Raw genomic sequence first — 15,483 nt, 5'->3', positions numbered from 1 at the left:
ACCCACTCCAGTACTCTTGCCTAGAGAATTCCCATGGATAGAGGAGCCTGGCAAGCTATTACAGTCCATGGGGTCACAAAGAGTTGGACCCAACTGAAGCAGCTTAGCACACACGCACACACAAGTGGCCAAAACTTTCCTATAGCAGCTAAGACTTTATGGAAAACAACCTCTTGAGATTTTTGATGTCCTTTCTGAGAGGTTTTCAAGGCTGGCAAGATAGATTGAAAAATGATGGGGCCGTACGATGGCTTGGCTGTTGCCCTTCTTCCTTGAGTCCTACACACACTGCCACTCTTCCCCTTTCACTGAACCAGCCAAACATCTACTATTTGCCAGGTTTCTGCTCATACTACATGCAAAATTTTCCCCTTTCACATTAAATGTGAGTATTGTTGTAGCTGTTATCTGCCAGTGAATGGAAACTTCACCCACCCAAGATGAATCTTGGTTCTAGCTTGCACATTTGGGCAAACCTGTGACAAACAATCATATGGGAGAGAAGCTCTCCTTCCCTGATTACCTCCCCTTCCTCAATCATACAATCAACTTGGCAATAAATGCTATCTTTCTTTTCATAGTGTTTTAATGAAGAGAAAGTGGGGATTGCATTCTGTCTTTAAGTCCAGTTCCCTGTGCTTAGCCTGCAGCCACCTCTCCAATCTCCCCTCATTAAAAAGCAGTGAAGAGAAGGACACCATCTATTGCCAAATGAACTACTGGATTTGATACCTTTCATTTCTGATTCCCACAGACTTCTCTCTCCCCATTCCTGGCCTGAGAGGGTATCCTCCTGCCTTTTCCAGAATGTGCTGTGTCTGTCAGCATCTCATCCTCCTTGCCAAAATGGTCAAGAAATGAAGGATATGAGCTTTTATCAGACTTACAAACTAATAAGTTAGGCTGCTACAGTTTCATGGATGCTGGAAAAAGACACAATTCTGAGTCAGAGACAAAAGACTTCATTGCTCAAGCAAAGAGCAAGAGCCATAAAATCAATGTTTGCTCCTGTTTCCTGAGCCCATAGTCCTCTGGGGTGACTCAAAGAGAGCTAGGAGATACATGCATATGCACACTAAGTCGTTCAATCATATCCAACTCTTTGCAACCTTATCGACTGTAACCCACCAGGCTCCTCTGTCCATGGGGATTCTCCAAGCAAGAATACTAGAATAGGTTGCCATGCCCTCCTCCAGGGGATCTTCCCGACCTAGGGACCAAACCCACATCTCTTATGTCTCCTGCATTGGCAGGAGGGTTCTTTACCACTAGCACCACCTGGGAAGCCCATGAGATACACGCAGTGGGCTGCATTACAGGGGTGGAATGCATGCTTCATGTATGTTCTCCTGAGGAAGACACTGTCTCTAACCTCCAAGGCTGCCCTTCACCCAGACACTCTTAGAAAGATAATCTGCTGCCAAGGTAGCAAGTACTTCTGCTCTCAAGATATACAGAAATGCAAAAAGTCACAGAACATTTTCTCCGCAAAAGGAAGTGAATAAGAAGAATCGCTCTAATAAACACACTGTTGTGATACTTTCAAAATATAAATTAGCTCATGTTACTTTCCTACTCCAGTGACTACCAGTCATGCTTAAGAATAAAATCAAACTGCTAACAATGGCCCTTGAGACCTGACAGTCCCTGGCCCTGGCTGTGTCTCAGATACCGTCTTTCTGAATGTCAGCATTGTGTATGCTAAGTCGATTTAGTCGCATCTGATTCTTTGTGACCGTATGGAATGTAGCCCACAAGACTCCTCTGTCCATGGGATTCTCCCGGCAAGAATACTGGAGTGGGATGCCACTTCCTTCTCCAGGGGATCTTCCTGACCCAGGATCAAACCCGTGTCTCCTGTGACTCCTTCATTGCAGGTAATTTCTTTACCACTAGCGCCACCTGGGAAGCCCAAATGCCAGCATTCTGTTCATGCAATACATGGACACGAAAACACTCTTCCATCTGGATGTCTGATGTTGCTGGATTTGCACATGACTCTGTCCTTTCCTCATTGAGGTCACTGTTGAGATGCGACCTCTTTGGAGAAGACTTACTTGAACATTCTGAAGTTATAGTCCATTTTCGATAAATCTTCTCCTCATATTTTGCAGCACACTTACCTCCACCTGTCAAACCTAGGTCCATTAATCTACTATTATCTACCCCTTTAGACTATAACCTCTCTGAAGCTAGGGAATTTGTCTAGTATGTCCCCGCCTTAGGTCAGAGCCCACCAGTCACTTGACAGTCCCTCAGTTAATATTTGTTAAATAAAATACGATGTTGTCAACTTTTTTCTCTATTAAAAGGCCTGTTCATTTGCTTACACTTCATAAGCCAAAATATAGTGAATCAGGCCTTAACATAACCAGAAACATAGACATTTACAAAGATTTATTCCTTGTGAAAAATGTTACTTTCAGTTTCCCAGAGTGTGTTTATCACTGCAGATAGCCGGTCCACGATGAAGCTCAGAGGACATGTCTGGACTACTGTAGTCACACCCAAGCTGGTCTCTCCTGACATTCACTCTTGCTACTCAACAACAGACTCCCTAGAGCATTGAGAATCATCTTATTGCTATAAAGTTTGCATCACATCTTGCCCCTCTTTCAAAATCTTCAGTGCATCCCATCGCATTTAGAACAGTATCTAACGTCTTCATGATGACCCTCTAGACTATATCCTAGCAGCTCGCTATCAAAAAGACATTGTTTAGAGTTGACAAAGCAGCTGGAAATTTAGGAGAGAAATCCTGGAAATGAGAAAGTTGCAGGAGGAATGACTCACAGAGTCTTAACATAAACTCCCTCCAAATCCCTAGATAACTGCAGCTACACATGTGTGGGGATTATTGCATGGGGCTTGGGAAACTGCAGACAGAAATGAGAGAGGAGTCTGTCTCAGGAAAACAGAGTCCACTGGGTGAAACTGTGAGCTTGTGGCTCCTTCAGACTTCAAGACAGGAGATGGCTATTCACAAAATGAGACATTTCATGATGATTAAAGTGCCAATGTATTACTAATATGGGCTTCCCAGATGGTGCAGTCGTAAAGAATCTGCCTGCCACTGCAAGAGATACAAGAGATGTGGGTTCGATCCCTGTTTTGGGAAGATCCCCTGGAGGAGGAAATGTCAACCCCCTCCAGTATTCTTGCCTGGGAAATTCCATGGACAGAGGAGCCTGGCAGGCTATATAATCCATGGGGTTGCAAAGAATCGAACACAACTGAGCGTGCACACACACACACATTACTAATATATTACAGTTATAGAACAGCTTTAAAATATGTGAAGAAACAGAAAAAAGGAATAAACAGTTAAATTTACAATTATAATTGAAGATTTTAATGTTCTTCTCTTAGTAGTTGATAGAACAACCCTATAAGAAAATTAGTAAGGATGTAGAAGATCTAAATGACTGACTTTGGATGGCCCTAGAGACTGTCATACAGAGTAAGGTAAGTCAGAAAGAGAAAACAAATATTGTGTATTAATGCATATATGTGGAATCTAGAAAAATGGTATAGATCTTATTTGCAAAGCAGAAATAGAGACACAGACATAGAGAACAAACATATGGACACCAAGAGGGGATGAACTGGAAGACAGGGATTGACATATATAAACTACTATGTATAAAATAAATAACCAATGAGAACCTACTGTATGGCACAGGGAACTCTACTCAGTGCTCTGTGGTGACCTAAATGGAAAGGAAATCCGGAAAAGAGGAGATGAACGTATACACATATAGCTGATTCACTTTGCTGTTCAGCAGAAACTAACATAACATTATAAAGCAACAATACTCAAGAAAAATTAATTTAAAAAATAAAATAAAAGAAAATAAATGATTCAGTTCAGTTCAGTTCAGTCGCTCAGTCGTGTCCAACTCTTTGCGACACCAAGAATTGCAGCACGCCAGGCCTCCCTGTCCATCACCAACTCCTGGAGTTGACCCAAACCCATATCCATCGAGTCAGTGATGCCATCCAACCATCTCATCCTCTGTCGTCCCCTTCTCCTCCTGCCCCCAATCCTTCCCAGCATTAGGGTCTTTTCCAATGAGTCAACTCTTCGCATGAGGTGGCCAAAGTATTGGAGTTTCAGCTTCAACATCAGACCTTCCAATGAACACCCAGGACTGATTTCCTTTAGGATGGACTGGTTGGATCTCCTTGCAGTCCAAGGGACTCTCAAGAGTCTTCTCCAACACCACAGTTCAAAAGCATCAATTCTTCGGCACTCAGCTTTCTTCACTGTCCAACTCTCACATCCATACATGACCACTGGAAAAACCATAGGCTTGACTAGACGGACCTTTGTTGGCAAAGTAATGTCTCTGCTTTTAAATATGCTATCTAGGTTGGTCATAACCTTCCTTCCAAGGAGTAAGCCTCTTTTAATTTCATGGCTGCAATCACCATCTGCAGTGATTCTGGAGCCCAAAAAAATAAAGTCTGACACTGTTTCCACTGCTTCCCCATCTATTTGCCATGAAGTGATGGGACCAGATGCCCTTCACCAAATTGACAGGCATAAAACATCACACCTAATGACTAAAGAATACATAGTTTTTTCAAATGAACACGGAATACTTACCAAGTTAGGTCACATCCCAGGCAATGAAATAATTCCCAAATTGATTTTAAAAGATGGACATTTGCAAAGTATGTCCCCTGACGATACAAGAATTCACTTAGAAAGCAGTAACAGCACCCTACCTAGATAGACATAAAATATTCACAAATTAAGTGGCCCACTTCTAATTAATTTATGGGGCAAAATTATGTGCTGTGTGCTGTGTTAAGCTGCTTCAGTCATGTCCGACTCTGCAACCCTATAGACTGTAACCCACCAGGCTTTTCTGTCCATGGGAATCTCCAGGCAAGAATACTTGAGTGGTTTGCCTTACCCTTCCCCAGGGGCTCTTCCCAACCCAGGGATTGAACTCATGTCTCTTATGTCTCCTGCATTGGTAGGCGGGTTCTTTACCACTAGCACCATCTGGGAACCCCAGGGGCAAAAATATATTACAAGATAAAAAAATTTATATATTTTGAACAAAATGATAAGAAAAATGAGTCATATCAAAACTGGGAGATGGGGTTAAAGTAGTGCTTAAAGGAACTATGTAATTATAAATGCTAATATTAAAATTTTTCAGAGCTCTCCATCTCTCTCAATTGCAGCATGAATTCCCAAATCCATGGTGTGATGTGTTAGGCTCTTGTGACCTGGCTGTGTCTCAGACATCTGATCATCCTCAGACTCTCTTAATAGAAGACTTATGAGTCCTTCTCAGCAACATACATTTGTGGCATTCTTTGTAGTTATCCTCTGCATAGAAAGCCCCCTTTATTCTCTTATTTTTTTTTGTTTTTAATATATATATATATATATATATATATATTTTGGCAGCACCACAAGGTATGTGGGATCTTAGTGCCCCAACTAGGATGAAACCCATTGCCCTGGGCTGGAAGCTTGATTGACTCTCTTATTTCTTAAACTTTTCTTACAAAATTCAGCCCAAGCAATGTCTCACCCATGACCCTTCAGGCTTAGCAAAATGCCCTTTATTTCTTTATTTTTTGCTTCAACTATAGCAGCAGAAAACTTTTTGTTTTCTTTTGCACTGTTGCAAGGGTGGGGTGAGCACCTCAAATTCACTGGAGAATTAGTCTTCCTGACATTAATTTTATATTTCCTCACCACCCTTTTCATACACCCTCTGCTGTATGCCTTGTGTTTTTTTTAAACTTTGTGTTTATATTAAAAATTTTTGAGATCTTATGTTATCACACATTGCAATCCAATCCATTTTTATTCTTGTCTGTTAGAATTGAATTTATGAGGGCTTCATAACTTCTTAAACATATTAGACTCTTTCAGAAATTCATGTTTGGTGGTCAAGTTTATTTTAGACTCTTTCATAAATTGGGGGGTGTTTGGGGAGTCAAATTTCTTTTTTCTCTGAATATTTTTGCATTCTGTTCCTCTAACATTTGGGGTACCAAGTGTAATACCACCATATGTTCACTTGCTGATTGTCAAGGACTCTAAGATGACCTTCAGTTCAGTCAGTTCAGTCGCTCAGTTGTGTCTGACTCTGCCATCCCATGGACTGCAGCACGCCAGGCTTCCCTGTCCATCACCAATTTCAGAGCTTGCTCAAACTCATGTCCATTGAGTCAGTGATGCCATCCAACCATCTCACCCTCTGTCGTCCCCTTCTCCTCCTGCCCCTAATCCTTCCCAGCATTAGGGTCTTTTCCAGTGAGGCAGTTCTTCAAATCAGGAGGCCAAAGTATTGGAGCTTCAGCTTCAGCATCAGTCCTTCCAATGAATATTCAGGACTGATCTCCTTTAGGACGGACTGGTTGAATCTCCTTGCAGTCCAATGGACTCTCAAGAGTCCTCTCCAACACCACAGTTCAAAAGCATCTGTTCTCCAGCGCTCAGCTTTCTTTATAGTTCAACTTTCACATCCATACATGACTACTGGAAAAACCATAGCTTTGACTAGATGGAACTTTGTTGGCAAAGTAATGTCTCTGCTTTTTAATAGGCTGTCTAGGCCTCCCTGGTGTTTCAGATGGTAAAGCGTCTGCCTGCAATGTGGGAGAACTGGATTTGATCCCTGGGTCAGGAAGATCCCCCTGGAGAAGGAAATGGCAACCCACTCCAGTACTCTTGCCTGGAAAATCCCATGGATGAAGGAGCCTGGTAGGCTACAGTCCATGGGGTCCCAAAGAGTCAGACACGACCGAGTGACTTCACTTTCACTTTCACAGGTTGGTCACAGCTTTTCTTCCAAGGAGTAAGTGTCTTTTAATTTCATGGCTGCAGTCACCATCTGCAGTGATTTTGGAGCCCCCCAAAATAAAGATTACCATACTGCTGCTTTTTGTTTTCCTGAGATTTTACTATTTCTGTTTTGATAACTAAGCACGTTTTTCTTATTGGTAAGAATTGCTGCAGAAGTTTGCTTCTATTGGTTTTTATGTTCTAATTTCCAGGAGATACAAATAATACCAAAACAACTTAGCTTACCTTACAAGTTCATTAATATTGAGAGCTACACTGAGATATGGCTTCCAAGCAGGCCTATGTTTGGTATCCTTCAAATTAACATTTGCTCAATATTTGTTCCATATTTACTTGGTTGGGGATGGGGTGGATGGGGTGAATAAATTGACTTTATATGAATTAAAATGTCTCGATCTTTATGTTCAAAATTATGTATTAAATGTGCCATCTATAAACTGTTTTTTTAAACTTTTAATTTGGAAATAATTTCAAACTTAAGAGTTGTAAGAAAAAGAATCATACATAGAATGCCTGGACAGCCTCTACCCTACTTCACCTTTTCTTAACATTTAGCACCATTTGCTTTATTTTTTGTTATCTTTTAATCTATGTGTTATCTATCACCTAATGCATCTAATCTGCCAATCTCATCTATCCATCCATCTAATTACATAATACTTTCCTGAACCCTTTGAGAGCAAATTTCATACACTATGACCTCTTATCCCTAATACTTTAGGTGTATTTTTTTTTAAGTACAATGATGCTCATTTATGTAACCCCATACTGTAATATGTTTAAAGTGAAAGTGAAGTCATTCAGTCGTGTCCCAATCTTTGCGACCCCATGGACTGTTGCCTACCAGGCTCCTCTGTCCATGGGATTTTCCAGGCAAGAGTACTAGAGTGGGTTGCCATTTCCTTCTCCAGAGAATCTTCCTGACCCAGGGATCAAATCCAGGTATCCCGCATTGTAGGCAGATGCTTTACTGTCTGAGCCACCAGGGAAGCCTGTAATGTATTTAACTGTTGTTCAGTTTCTCATCTGTATTCCAGTCTGTCAACTGATCTAATAGTTTCCCATATAACATTACTTTTCCTCCAGCACAGGATCACTCTAGGATCTAGTATAGCATTTAGTTGTCATGTTTCTTTAGCCTCCTTTGATCTGAAACATTTCCACAGCTTTTCTTTATCTTTTAACAACATTGATATTTTTGAAGTATAATTCCCCATTTAAAAAACAGAGCACCCTTCATTTTTTATCTATTATTTCTTCACTATTAGATTGAAGTTATACAGTCTCAGTTGAAATGTCTCATAGAGGATGCTATATCCTTCTCAAGATGTCATGTCCATCTGCCTTTCATTGGTGGTGTTAACTTTGATGATTCTATCAGTGTGTTGTCTGAGTTCTCCATCGAAGAGTTATTATCTTTTTTTCCCTTGCAAGTAATATCAATCTGTAGGAAAAATTTTCAAGTCCATGCAAATACCCACTTTTCATGAATTTTCCCCTTTTGATTTAACTCCCATTGATGATTTTTGCCTGAATTAGTCTTTACTATGTTGGCTGCAAAATAATGATTTTCTAATTCTTAATCATACCATCTACATTTACCAATTGACTCCCAATATTCTATAAGTGAGAGCTCTCCTTTGACTTTTCTTCCCTCCCTTTCTCCCTTCCTCCTTCTTTCCTTCCTTCCTGCCTCCCTCTTTCCTCTCTTCCTTTCTTCCTTCTTCCATCCTTCCTTCCTGTCTTCTTTCCTCCTTCCTCCACTCAGTCCTTCTTTCCCTTACTTTATTATCTACTTATTATTGTTATGGACTCATGGCTTTCTACTTTTCAACTGTCTGTAACCTATTACTTTTCCTTTGTTATTGTGTTGTTTCTATTTTTAAAGGTTTTTCTAATTGAAGCCACTTCGTGTTGGGTCCTGTATTCTTCTGACATGCCTCCTCAATTTTGGAATGCTTTCTTACTTTCTGGAACATGGTTCCCCTTGTTTTTCACTTATCCATTCTGCCTCATTCTAAAATCAAACATTTCTCAGGGAAGCACTAGACTCCAATATATCTGGGCACTAGGTCAACTGATTGCTTCTGGGTGTCACTGTTTCTAGAAAAACTAAAAAGCATATGCATTTATATAGACATATACATACACATATGTATACTGGGAAATATTGAGGGCAAGAGGAGAAGGGGACAACAGAGGATAAGATGATTGGATGGCATTGCTGATTCAATGGACATGAGTTTGAGCAAACTCAGGAGATAGTGAAGGACAGGAAAGCCTGGTGTGCTGCAGTTCATGTGGTCGCAGATAGTCAGACATGACTTGGTGACTGAACAAAAACAATAATTACACATACATACATATATACACACAAACATATGTGTACATGTGTATACACATACACACTCCAATACACACACACACATACACGTGTTAGAAATCATGAGTTCCTATGGGGTTGCCACCCTATTACTGGTTGATGTGTCCCTTCTCTTACTTGAGATCACAGTACATAAACATGTTTGATAACTTGCTCAGTTATGCGATATACCTAATAGAATGGCTTCGCTTATATCCTTACAATAAACAAATCTAGTAGAGAGAGTTCAGAATTTGTTCACAGCTTTATTTCTCACCTGACCTATCTCTCTGCCCAAGACAGGACATATACGAGATACCATGTTCATTAATAACTTAGATTAGTTCTCTTCCCTTTTCCAGTCTGACTGTGTTATATATTTGAAATAGATCCTTGTTCATTTATTTTGATTTTCTCTAATATTAGGCACTACTTTATTACCATTACTGATTTTGACATCCCAATTACTAACAACCTGAATATGCTTCCAGAAAGCCAAAATTTACAAAAACTCAGAGAATTGTCACTCCTTTCTGCAGCTCCTCTGCTTCAGTTCCCTCCACGTTTTGTAAGTAATCAACCTCATTCTCTGCTAGTTTACCCTTCCTGAGTGGGTAAGCTTTTTTAAAATGTAGAAATAAGAAGTATGTATGCTTTCGTACTTTCCCTTTTTTCTTGAACAAAAGTAGCATTCTGTCTATGCTGTTTTGCATTTGTGTTTTTCACTTCACACCATCTAGAAATCACCGCTTATGCATTCACAAAAACCTTTATTATCTTTTTATTTTTTTAAAAATGTGAAGTATAGTTAATTTACAATGCTGTGTCAGTTTTAGGTGTATAGCTAAGTGATTGTTATCCATATGTATCCTTTTCAAATATTTTTCCAATACAGAGTATTCAGTACAGTTGAGTCGCTCAGTTGTGTCTGACTCTGCGACCCCATGGACTGCAGCACACCAGGCCTCCCGGTCCATCACCAACTCCCAGAGTTTACTCAAGCTCATGTCCACTGAGTCAGTGATGCCATCCAACCATCTCATCCTCTGTCTCCCTCTTCTCCTCTCGCCTTCAATCTTTACCAGCATCAGGGTCTTTTCAAATGAGTCAGTTCTTCCCATCAGGTGGCCAAAGTATTGGAGTTTCAGCTTCAACATCAGTCCTTCCAGTGAACACCCAGGACTGATCTCCTTTAGGATGGACTGGTTGGATCTCCTTGCAGTCCAAGGGACTCTCAAGAGTCTTCTCCAACACCACAGTTCAAAAGCATCAATTCTTCAGTGCTCTTTATACTCCAACTCGCACATCCATACATGACTACTGGAAAAACCATAGCTTTGACTAGGGGGACTTTGTTGGAAAAGTAATGTCTCTGCTTTTTAACATGCTGTCTAGGTTGGTCATAACTTTTCTTCCAAGGAGTAAGCATCTTTTAATTTCATGGCTGCAATCACCATCTGCAGTAATTTTGGAGCCCCCCAAAAATAAAGTCTGACACTGTTTCCACTGTTTCCCCATATACTTGCCATGTAGTGATGGAACCAGACGCCATGATCTTAGTTTTCTGAATGTTGAGCTTTAACCCAACTTTTTCACTCTCCTCTTTCACTTTCATCAAGAGGCTCTTTAGTTCTTCGCTTTCTGCCATAAGAGTGGTGCCATCTGCATATCTGAGGTTATTGATATTTCTCCCGGCAATCTTGATTCCAGCATGTGCTTCATCCAACCCGGTGTTTTTCATGATGTACTCTGCATATAAGTTAAATAAGCAGGGTGACAATATACAGCCTTGATGTACTCCTTTTCCTATTTGGAACCAGTCTGTTGTTTCATGTCCAGTTCTAACTGTTGCTTCCTGACCTGCGTACAGATTTCTCAAGAGGCAGGTCAGGTGGTCTGGTATTCCCATCTCTTTCAGAAGTTTCCACAGTTTGTGGTTATCAACATAGTCAAAGGCTTTGGCATAGTCAATAAACCAGAACTGGAACTATCTTGCTTTTTCGATGATCCAACGGATGTTAGCAATTTGATCTCTGGTGCCTCTGCCTTTTCTAAAACCAGCTTGAACATCTAGAAGTTCACGGTTCATGTACTGTTGAAGCCTGGCTTGGGGGATTTTGAGCATTACTTTGCTAGCTTGTGGGATGAGTGCAATTGTGTGGTAGTTTGAGTATTCTTTGGCATTGCCTTTCTTTGGGATTGGACTGAAAACTGACCTTTTCCAGTCCTGGGACCACTGCTGAGTTTTTCAGATTTGCTGGTGTATTGAGTGCAGCACTTTCACAGCATCATTGTTTAGATTTGAAATAGCTCGACTGTAATTCCATCACCTTCATTAGCTTTGTTCGTAGTGATGCTTCCTAGGGCCCACTTGATTTCACATTCCAGGATGTCTGACTCTAGGTGAGTGATCACACCATCATGATTATCTGGGTCATGAAGATCTTTTTTGCATAGTTCTTCTGTGTATTCTTGCCACCTCTTCTTAATATAGGGTATTAAAAGATGTTAAATATAATTTCTTGTACTATACATTAGGTTCTTATTATTTATTTATTTTATATATAGCAGAGTGTGTATGTTAATAACTTCATAGTACTCCTTTGAGTGTTTGTGATATGGTTAATTAAACCAACTGTTATGCTTAGACACTTACCTAGAGCCAGACATCCTGGAATGTGAAGTCAAGTGGGCCTTAGGAAGCATCACTATGAACAAAGCTAGTGGAGGTGATGGAATTCCAGTTGAGCTGTTTCAAAACGTAGAAGATGACGCTGTGAAAGTGTTGCACTCAATATGCCAGCAAATATGGAAAACTCAGCAGTGGCCACAGGACTGGAAAAGGTCAGTTTTCAGTCCAATCCCAAAGAAAGGCAATGCCAAAGAATGCTCAAACTACCGCACAATTGCACTCATCTCACACACTAGTAAAGTAAAGCTTAAAATTCTCCAAGCCAGGCTTCAATAATACGTGAACTGTGAACTTCCAGATGTTCAAGCTGGTTTTAGAAAAGGCAGAGGAACCAGAGATCAAATTGCCAACATCCAATGGATCATCAAAAAAGCAAGAGAGTTCCAGAAACACATCTATTTCTGCTTCAGTGACTGTGCCAAAGCCTTTGACTGTGTGGATCACAATAAACTGTGGAAACTTCTGAAAGAAATGGGAATACCAGACCACGTGACCTGTCTCTTGAGAAACCTGTATGCACGTCAGGAAGCAACAGTTAGAACTGGACATGGAACAACACACTGGTTCTAAATAGGAAAAGGATTACATCAAAGCTATATATTGTCACCCTGCTTATTTAACTTATATGCAGAGTACACCATGAGAAACACTGGGCTGGATGAAGCACAAGCTGGAAACATGATTGCTGGGAGAAATATCAATAACCTCTGATATGCAGATGACCCCACCCTTATGGCAGAAAGTGAAGAACTAAAGAGCCTGTTGATGAAAGTGAAAGTGGAGAGTGAAAAAGTTGGCTTAAAGTTCAACATTCAGATAACTAAGATCATGGCATCCGGTCCCATCACTTCGTGGCAGATAGATGGGGAAACAGTGGAAACAGTGGCTGACTTTATTTTTTGGGGGGCTCCAAAATTACTGCAGATGGTGATTGCAGCCATGAAATTAAAAGACTCTTACTCCTTGGAAGGAAAGTTATGACCAACCTAGATAGCATATTAAAAAGCAGAGACATTACTTTGCCAGCAAAGGTCTGTTTAGTCAAGGCTATGTTTTTTCCAAGCTGTCATGTATGGATGTGAGAGTTGGACTATAAAGAAAGCTGAGCACTGAAGAATTGATGCTTTTCAACTGTGGTGTTGGAGAAGACTCTTGAGAGTCCCTTGTACTGCAAGGAAATCCAACCAGTCCATCCTAAAGCAGATCAGTCCTGGGTGTTCATTGGAAGGACTGATGTTGAAGCTGAAACTCCAATAGTTTGGCCACCTGATGCGAAGAGCTGACTCATTTGAAAAGACCCTGATGCTTGGAAAGATTGGGCGCAGGAGGAGAAGGGGATGACAGAGGATGAGATGGCTGGATGGCATCACCGACTCGATGGACATGGGTTTGGGTGGACTCAGGGAGTTAGTGATGGACAGGGAGTCCTGGCGTGCTGCAGTTCATGGGGTCGCAAAGAGTCGGACATCACTGAGCGACTGAACTGAACTGAACTATGCTTAGACACAAATTATATCCAATACAATAGTATAATTGTAAAGTATTGAATATAATTTGTGTTTATGTAGTTTTGTGTTTAACTATATACATAACTATATTTGTGTATATAGTTTATTATAGTGAATAATCTTGTGCACATATTTTTTTTTATTCCTATATTGGAAGTGTATTTACAGTAATTCTTAGAATGTTAAATGAGTAAGTAGTTTTGTTAGATATTGGCTAATCCACTTTATAAGTATTTTGCCATTTTGCATTTCCACCAGCAATGTATGAGAATGTTAGTTTTTCAACATCATCATCAGAAGAGTGCATTGTCAAGCTTTGATATTTTTTGCCAGTCTAATGGGTGAGAAATAATATTTTTGTGTGACTTGATTTGACTTTTTCTAACTTGAATTGTTAAGACATCTTTTCACATGTGCAAAAGTTATTTTAATATCTCTTCTTGTGACTTGTCTGTTCATGTCATTTGATTTTTTTTCTGTGACATTTTCCTCTTTTCTTCAATTGTATAACTGTTTGGTATGTTAGGGAAATTATCTCTCTCTGTACTAATTTTGCAAATATTTTTTCCTAGTTTGTACTATGTCTTTTAGATTTGTTTATGGTATTTGGGCTTTGTTTTTTGTTTTGGGGGGTTTTTTGCCATACAATTTTTAATTTTATGCAACTTTATGTAAACTTATCATTCTGTTTTGTGGCATCTGGACTTTTGTTCATAGTGATAACGCCCTTCCTGTCACTCAGATTAAAGAAGAATTTATCCACATTCTCTTTTGGTCTCTGTAGTCATGTTTGCTTCCAGACCTATGATAAATTTGTTTATTCTTGTATATGATGCAAGAAGTGGATTAAATTTTATCTTTTCTCTAATGGCTATCCAGTTATCCCAATACATTTATTAAAAACAAAGTAAAACCTCTGTTCCAGTAACTGCAGAAGCACTTGTACCAGACACTGGATTTCTGTACATAGCACAATTATGTCTGGATTTTCCATTTTATTCCTTTGGTTTTCTATCTATTCACATGCCAATATCATACTGCTTTAATTATAGATGCTTTGCTGTATGTTCTGTTATCATTAGTCCTCCCCTTCTTTTCTTTGTTTCTCTAACTAGTCTTTCATATTGTTTCACGTGAACTTAAGTACAAATTCTTCTAACTTTGTTTAGAAAAAAGGCTATTGGTATTTTTATTAGAGTCACACTAAATTTATAAACTAACAGAGAAGAGGCATATTAATATTGAGACAACCAATCCTAGAACATGGAATGTCTCTCATATCTTCAAGAATACCTTGCTTTCAGTTGTATTTTATAGGTTTCCTTATGTAGGATTTCTTGTTAAATTTATTTCTAAATATTTTTTGCTGTTGCTATCATAAATGGGATTATTTTGTCCATTAAAAAGATAACATTTTAAGAGTCGGGAAATTCTCTTTTATCTAAGTTTCTCCAACACTAACCACAAGAATCTATATTGTGCATAGATACAATTACAAAGTCTAGTTACAAATAATGTGAATATTTGTTTTCTCCTGGCTTTCATGTCTGGAAAATTTTCTCATTTATCTGCATTTTTCAATTTGAATTTTCAGTTTTCTGGGATAGACATTTTTGATAATAAGTCACTGTTCCAGTAAAGCCTTGTATAATATTACTTGTTATGAACTTTAGCTAACTATCGCTGGCACTCCCTGCCAACTTGTGCATCACAGCCAAAATTAATACTCGAGATAGGCCCATGTGGGTGAGGAATGCTTTTATTTTCACCAACAGCAGGACAAAGTTACCATTTATCAGTTATGTACAAAGTGTTCTGCAGAAACCCTTGTTTCTGGGCATCAGTGTTTTAATTTATTGCAGTGATTTATATAGATTGCCTGATTTTCCTATTTTTAAAAAACTGGATCATTTTATGATCCTACTTGGATACATTTTAAACATAGAATGATGCTCATACTTCTTCTTCTCCATTTATCTACTAACTGACATAATGACTAGTTTAAAAATTATCCAGTACAGCAAGTTGGGGGGGATTACAAACAGACTCATTCAGCAGTCTTGGTTTCACTATAAATTCTTCT

Source organism: Giraffa tippelskirchi, chromosome 1 (assembly GCF_054371585.1).
Source record: "Giraffa tippelskirchi isolate mGirTip1 chromosome 1, T2T-mGirTip1v1.2.pri, whole genome shotgun sequence".
Classification (NCBI taxonomy): Eukaryota; Metazoa; Chordata; class Mammalia; order Artiodactyla; family Giraffidae; genus Giraffa; species Giraffa tippelskirchi.
Note: the sequence above shows the minus strand (reverse complement) of the source record.